Source organism: Anopheles maculipalpis (genome assembly GCF_943734695.1).
Source record: "Anopheles maculipalpis chromosome X unlocalized genomic scaffold, idAnoMacuDA_375_x X_unloc_1, whole genome shotgun sequence".
Taxonomy (NCBI): Eukaryota; Metazoa; Arthropoda; class Insecta; order Diptera; family Culicidae; genus Anopheles; species Anopheles maculipalpis.
The window spans coordinates 550,795-558,294 of record NW_026060413.1 but is presented as its reverse complement, the minus strand read 5'-3'; the positions used below and the strand labels follow the sequence as shown (position 1 = coordinate 558,294).

General features: G+C 44.3%; 1 pseudogene; it reads left to right on the top strand.

The window, feature by feature from the left end:
• Positions 1 to 1,858, top strand: part of LOC126566497 (large subunit ribosomal RNA) — a 6,881-nt pseudogene extending 5,023 nt beyond the window's left edge.
• The last annotated feature ends 5,642 nt before the right edge of the window (positions 1,859 to 7,500 follow it).

The following is a 7,500-nucleotide window of genomic DNA, read 5'->3' as shown; positions in this document are numbered from 1 at the left end:
TGCCGCCTGTGGTGTCGCTCCTCCCGCCAGAACGACCAAATCGTCCGCGAAACCGATCGCTTCCGCACCGTCCGGCAGCGTCAGCCGCAGCACACCATCATACATGACGTTCCACAGGGTCGGCCCTAGTATAGAGCCCTGTGGTACGCCTGCCGTGACTGTCCTGCGAACTGATCCCTCGGCGGTCTCGAAAAGCAGCTCCCGTCCCGAGAAGTAGCTGCGCAAGACTCGCTGGAGCGCTGACGGTACGCTCATCCGCTGGAGAGCTGCTGCAATCGCCGTCCAGCTGGCCGAGTTAAAGGCGTTCCGCACGTCCAGAGATGCCACCATCAGGCAGCGAGGGTCTCTGCCATTGGTGCGGTGGAACGTCCTCGCGTACAGGCCTCGCTCGACGACCCGCTGGATGGCCTGCACCGTCGATCGTCCGCGGCGAAAGCCATACTGCTCGGGCGACAAGCGGGGTGCACTGCTGTCCTCCAGGTGCTCGTTCAGGCGGTCGAGGATAATCCGCTCGAATACCTTCGGGACTGCACCCAGCATCAGCAGCGGCCGCCACGACGATGGCTCGCCAGGGGGTTTGCCTGGCTTCGGGATTAGCACCAGCCGCGCCGCCTTCCATGACGTCGGAAACTCTCCCCGCCGCAACAGGTCGTTGAACACCCGGGTGAAGACCTCCGGGTGCTCTCGGATCGCGGTCTTCACCGCCGCGTTGGGGATGCCGTCGAGTCCTGGCGCCTTGGACGATGCCATCCTGGCTGCAACGGCCAACACCTCGTCCTGCGTAACCGGCCGGACCTCCTCCGTGTCGCCCTCGGCTGCGATGGTAGGCCAATCGAACGGAGGGTGCGTCGGGAAAAGTGCGTCAACGATCGGCTGGAGTACTGCTCGGTCGGTTTCAGGTGGTGCGCGACTGCGCAGCTTGGCCAGCACCACCTTGTACCCGAGCCCGAATACATCGTTCTCCACCCCGTCAATGAGCTCCTGCATGCAGCGATCCTTGCTGCGCTGGATCTCGCTCGCCAGCATCCTCCGCGAGCTCAGGAGCTGGGCGGTCAGCGCGAGGCGCTCATCAGGCGGGGCGCTGCGACGTCGCCGTTCTGCAGCTTCGCACTCCTCCCTCAGCCGGTCGATCTCGGGTGTCCACCAGTACATCCTCGGCGCTTGGTGGAAGGTCGCCCCATGCACCCGCTCCATTGTGCCGTCGCAACAGGGATAACTGGCTTGTGGTCGCCAAGCGTTCATAGCGACGTGACTTTTTGATCCTTCGATGTCGGCTCTTCCTATCATTGTGAAGCAAAATTCCCAAAGCGTAGGATTGTTCACCCTTTCAAGGGAACGTGAGCTGGGTTTAGACCGTCGTGAGACAGGTTAGTTTTACCCTACTGGTGTGTGCATTTGTGCTATCTTAACGGAATTCCTGTGCAGTACGAGAGGAACCACAGGTACGGACCACTGGCTCAATACTAGTTCGACCGGACTTTGGTATGACGCTACGTCCGCTGGATTATGCCTGAACGCCTCTAAGGTCGTAACCAATCCGAGCTGATAGCGCTTCAAACCCCCATAGGCAATCGTAAGCTAGCGGGCCTAACAACCCTCCGAGATACGCTGGCGCTGCCTCGCAGCCTGGCGCCTCATCCCCGCTTCTAGACTTGGCCGCATCGCGCAGGGTCGCACCGCACGTGTTAGTACCTGACCATAGGGAACACTGGTGGCAGCTGACCTCGCCGACCGTGGACTTGACTAGTTTCGATGCCTACCGACCGCCCGCAAACGACGGGACTTCAGGCTGGGAGCTGCGAGTTGTAGAGATGCGTTCGCATCGATCCTCTCAGGCGACCCATGCTTGGTGGTGTATTCGTGTGTACTGTCGCACCTTTCCGGGTGTGTTCAGTATGCACGATGAATGAGTTGGAAAACGAAAGACAGAGAGAGAATTCAAATGTTACTGAGCATATAAGCGAAGAGTGTGTGGGTTCATAAGAATGTTGATCATATGCAGTTGATACCGGTACGGGTCCGTCATTACTCCTCCACGGAGTGATGATCGGTTTGCTTGAAGGGGGCAATACGCATCGTTGACTTACCTACGGGTAACCCGCTTACGAGTGGGTCGATTGCTGTCGGGGCAAGCAATCGGGTTAGCGCCGTATCCGGATATAGAGAGTAGTATGGGGTGATAATGATTAACATGTCGAGTGATGGCTGCACCTCCTAGTGGAAAGTTCAAACGTGAAGGTTGCTTCGGTACGGGGTACTAGGTACCTCTTAGAGGAGCAATGGAGTATGGAGTCCAAATTGAATGTTTGGACTTCAAAAATTTCTCTAAGTCCGCTACATAAATCCCTCACCCATAAGCTCACAAAATACATGCAATTGCATTAAAAATTTTGTTAACCTAACAAGAGATGAAGGCAAGTCGAATTGGTTGGTCCGAAACCAAAAATATCTCTAAGTTCGGGACTTGGGTACAAACCGAAAGTTAATATGATGTCCCTGAACATGCATATAAGTTCGAGTATTGATATTATAAACCTAACAAGAGATGAAGGCAAGTCGAATTGGTTGGTTGGAAACCAAAAATATCACTAAGTTCGGGACTTGGGTGCAAACCGAAAGTTAAAATGATGTCCCTGAACATGCATATAAGTTCGAGTATTGATATTATAAACCTAACAAGCGATGAAGGCAAGTCGAATTGGTTGGTCGGAAACCAAAAATATCACTAAGTTCGGGACTTGGGTACAAACCGAAAGTTAAAATGATGTCCCTGAACATGCATATAAGTTCGAGTATTGATATTATAAACCTAACAAGAGATGAAGGCAAGTCGAATTGGTTGGTCGGAAACCAAAAATATCACTAAGTTCGGGACTTGGGTACAAACCGAAAGTTAATATGATGTCCCTGAACATGCATATAAGTTCGAGTATTGATATTATAAACCTAACAAGAGATGAAGGCAAGTCGAATTGGTTGATAAGAAACCAAAAATATCACTAAGTTCGGGACTTGGGTGCAAACCGAAAGTTAAAATGATGTCCCTGAACATGCATATAAGTTCGAGTATTGATATTATAAACCTAACAAGAGATGAAGGCAAGTCGAATTGGTTGATAAGAAACCAAAAATATCTCTAAGTTCGGGACTTGGGTACAAACCGAAAGTTAAAATGATGTCCCTGAACATGCATATAAGTTCGAGTATTGATATTATAAACCTAACAAGAGATGAAGGCAAGTCGAATTGGTTGGTCCAAAACCAAAAATATCTCTAAGTTCGGGACTTGGGCACAAACCAAAACTATATACCAAGTGCCTGAAATGTCTATAAACCACACGAAGAACTCTTCACACACAGGTGCGCCTCATAACCTGGTTCAATGTATAAGACATTGGTTTCGGGGGATTTATTGAGAAGAAATTTTTTTTCTCTAACTTTGAGTAAAACTGTCTCAGAATACATATTTAACCACGAAAAGTGAACACCGACAGTAAATAGCAAAAGTCAACCGACCATCAAAGTTGTATGGCGGTGTAGGAGACGAAAATCCAAGGTCGTTTAATGTAGGGACGTAAGACACGAAATCAAAATTTTGGCATAAAAGCTAAAATAATCATCAGACAGTGGTCATCCAAGGCATATAAGAGTCGTCTAACGATGCTGAATGCAATAAGCAATAGCGACTTTTTAAAGATTTTTTTGGATTTTTGTCAAAATGTACCCTTCACAACTTGGTACAAGTCATAGGACATGGGTACCGGTATGACCGACGGAAGATTTTTGGACAAAAAATTTTTTTGCTCTAACTTTGAGTAAAACGGTCTCAGGATGCATTATTAATCATGAAAAGTGATCTCCGACAGTAAATAGCGAAAGTTACCCGACCATCAAAGTTGCATGGCGGTGCAGGAGACGAAAATCCAAGGTCGTCTAATGTAGGGACGTAAGACACGAAATCAAAATTTTGGCATAAAAGCTAAAATAATCATCAGACAGTGGTCATCCAAGGCATATTAGAGTCGTCTAACGATGCTGAATGCAATAAGCAATAGCGACTTTTTAATGATTTTTTTGGATTTTTGTCAAAATTTACCCTTCACAACTTGGTACAAGTTATAGGACATGGGTATCGGTATGACCGACGGAAGATTTTTTGACAAAAATTTTTTTGACTCTAACTTTGAGTAAAACTGTGTCAGGATGCATTATTAATCATGAAAAGTGATCTCCGACAGTAAATAGCGAAAGTTACCCGACCATCAAAGTTGCATGGCGGTGCAGGAGACGAAAATCCAAGGTCGTCTAATGTAGGGACGTAAGACACGAAATCAAAATTTTGGCATAAAAGCTAAAATAATCATCAGACAGTGGTCATCCAAGGCATATTAGAGTCGTCTAACGATGCTGAATGCAATAAGCAATAGCGACTTTTTAATGATTTTTTTGGATTTTTGTCAAAATGTACCCTTCACAACTTGGTACAAGTCATAGGACATGGGTACCGGTATGACCGACGGAAGATTTTTGGACAAAAAATTTTTTTGCTCTAACTTTGAGTAAAACGGTCTCAGGATGCATTATTAATCATGAAAAGTGATCTCCGACAGTAAATAGCGAAAGTTACCCGACCATCAAAGTTGCATGGCGGTGCAGGAGACGAAAATCCAAGGTCGTCTAATGTAGGGACGTAAGACACGAAATCAAAATTTTGGCATAAAAGCTAAAATAATCATCAGACAGTGGTCATCCAAGGCATATAAGAGTCGTCTAACGATGCTGAATGCAATAAGCAATAGCGACTTTTTAAAGATTTTTTTGGATTTTTGTCAAAATGTACCCTTCACAACTTGGTACAAGTCATAGGACATGGGTACCGGTATGACCGACGGAAGATTTTTGGACAAAAAATTTTTTTGCTCTAACTTTGAGTAAAACGGTCTCAGGATGCATTATTAATCATGAAAAGTGATCTCCGACAGTAAATAGCGAAAGTTACCCGACCATCAAAGTTGCATGGCGGTGCAGGAGACGAAAATCCAAGGTCGTCTAATGTAGGGACGTAAGACACGAAATCAAAATTTTGGCATAAAAGCTAAAATAATCATCAGACAGTGGTCATCCAAGGCATATAAGAGTCGTCTAACGATGCTGAATGCAATAAGCAATAGCGACTTTTTAAAGATTTTTTTGGATTTTTGTCAAAATGTACCCTTCACAACTTGGTACAAGTCATAGGACATGGGTACCGGTATGACCGACGGAAGATTTTTGGACAAAAAATTTTTTTGCTCTAACTTTGAGTAAAACGGTCTCAGGATGCATTATTAATCATGAAAAGTGATCTCCGACAGTAAATAGCGAAAGTTACCCGACCATCAAAGTTGCATGGCGGTGCAGGAGACGAAAATCCAAGGTCGTCTAATGTAGGGACGTAAGACACGAAATCAAAATTTTGGCATAAAAGCTAAAATAATCATCAGACAGTGGTCATCCAAGGCATATAAGAGTCGTCTAACGATGCTGAATGCAATAAGCAATAGCGACTTTTTAAAGATTTTTTTGGATTTTTGTCAAAATGTACCCTTCACAACTTGGTACAAGTCATAGGACATGGGTACCGGTATGACCGACGGAAGATTTTTGGACAAAAAATTTTTTTGCTCTAACTTTGAGTAAAACGGTCTCAGGATGCATTATTAATCATGAAAAGTGATCTCCGACAGTAAATAGCGAAAGTTACCCGACCATCAAAGTTGCATGGCGGTGCAGGAGACGAAAATCCAAGGTCGTCTAATGTAGGGACGTAAGACACGAAATCAAAATTTTGGCATAAAAGCTAAAATAATCATCAGACAGTGGTCATCCAAGGCATATAAGAGTCGTCTAACGATGCTGAATGCAATAAGCAATAGCGACTTTTTAAAGATTTTTTTGGATTTTTGTCAAAATGTACCCTTCACAACTTGGTACAAGTCATAGGACATGGGTACCGGTATGACCGACGGAAGATTTTTGGACAAAAAATTTTTTTGCTCTAACTTTGAGTAAAACGGTCTCAGGATGCATTATTAATCATGAAAAGTGATCTCCGACAGTAAATAGCGAAAGTTACCCGACCATCAAAGTTGCATGGCGGTGCAGGAGACGAAAATCCAAGGTCGTCTAATGTAGGGACGTAAGACACGAAATCAAAATTTTGGCATAAAAGCTAAAATAATCATCAGACAGTGGTCATCCAAGGCATATAAGAGTCGTCTAACGATGCTGAATGCAATAAGCAATAGCGACTTTTTAAAGATTTTTTTGGATTTTTGTCAAAATGTACCCTTCACAACTTGGTACAAGTCATAGGACATGGGTACCGGTATGACCGACGGAAGATTTTTGGACAAAAAATTTTTTTGCTCTAACTTTGAGTAAAACGGTCTCAGGATGCATTATTAATCATGAAAAGTGATCTCCGACAGTAAATAGCGAAAGTTACCCGACCATCAAAGTTGCATGGCGGTGCAGGAGACGAAAATCCAAGGTCGTCTAATGTAGGGACGTAAGACACGAAATCAAAATTTTGGCATAAAAGCTAAAATAATCATCAGACAGTGGTCATCCAAGGCATATAAGAGTCGTCTAACGATGCTGAATGCAATAAGCAATAGCGACTTTTTAATGATTTTTTTGGATTTTTGTCAAAATTTACCCTTCACAACTTGGTACAAGTTATAGGACATGGGTATCGGTATGACCGACGGAAGATTTTTTGACAAAAATTTTTTTGACTCTAACTTTGAGTAAAACTGTGTCAGGATGCATTATTAATCATGAAAAGTGATCTCCGACAGTAAATAGCGAAAGTTACCCGACCATCAAAGTTGCATGGCGGTGCAGGAGACGAAAATCCAAGGTCGTCTAATGTAGGGACGTAAGACACGAAATCAAAATTTTGGCATAAAAGCTAAAATAATCATCAGACAGTGGTCATCCAAGGCATATAAGAGTCGTCTAACGATGCTGAATGCAATAAGCAATAGCGACTTTTTAATGATTTTTTTGGATTTTTGTCAAAATGTACCCTTCACAACTTGGTACAAGTCATAGGACATGGGTACCGGTATGACCGACGGAAGATTTTTGGACAAAAAATTTTTTTGCTCTAACTTTGAGTAAAACGGTCTCAGGATGCATTATTAATCATGAAAAGTGATCTCCGACAGTAAATAGCGAAAGTTACCCGACCATCAAAGTTGCATGGCGGTGCAGGAGACGAAAATCCAAGGTCGTCTAATGTAGGGACGTAAGACACGAAATCAAAATTTTGGCATAAAAGCTAAAATAATCATCAGACAGTGGTCATCCAAGGCATATAAGAGTCGTCTAACGATGCTGAATGCAATAAGCAATAGCGACTTTTTAAAGATTTTTTTGGATTTTTGTCAAAATGTACCCTTCACAACTTGGTACAAGTCATAGGACATGGGTACCGGTATGACCGACGGAAGA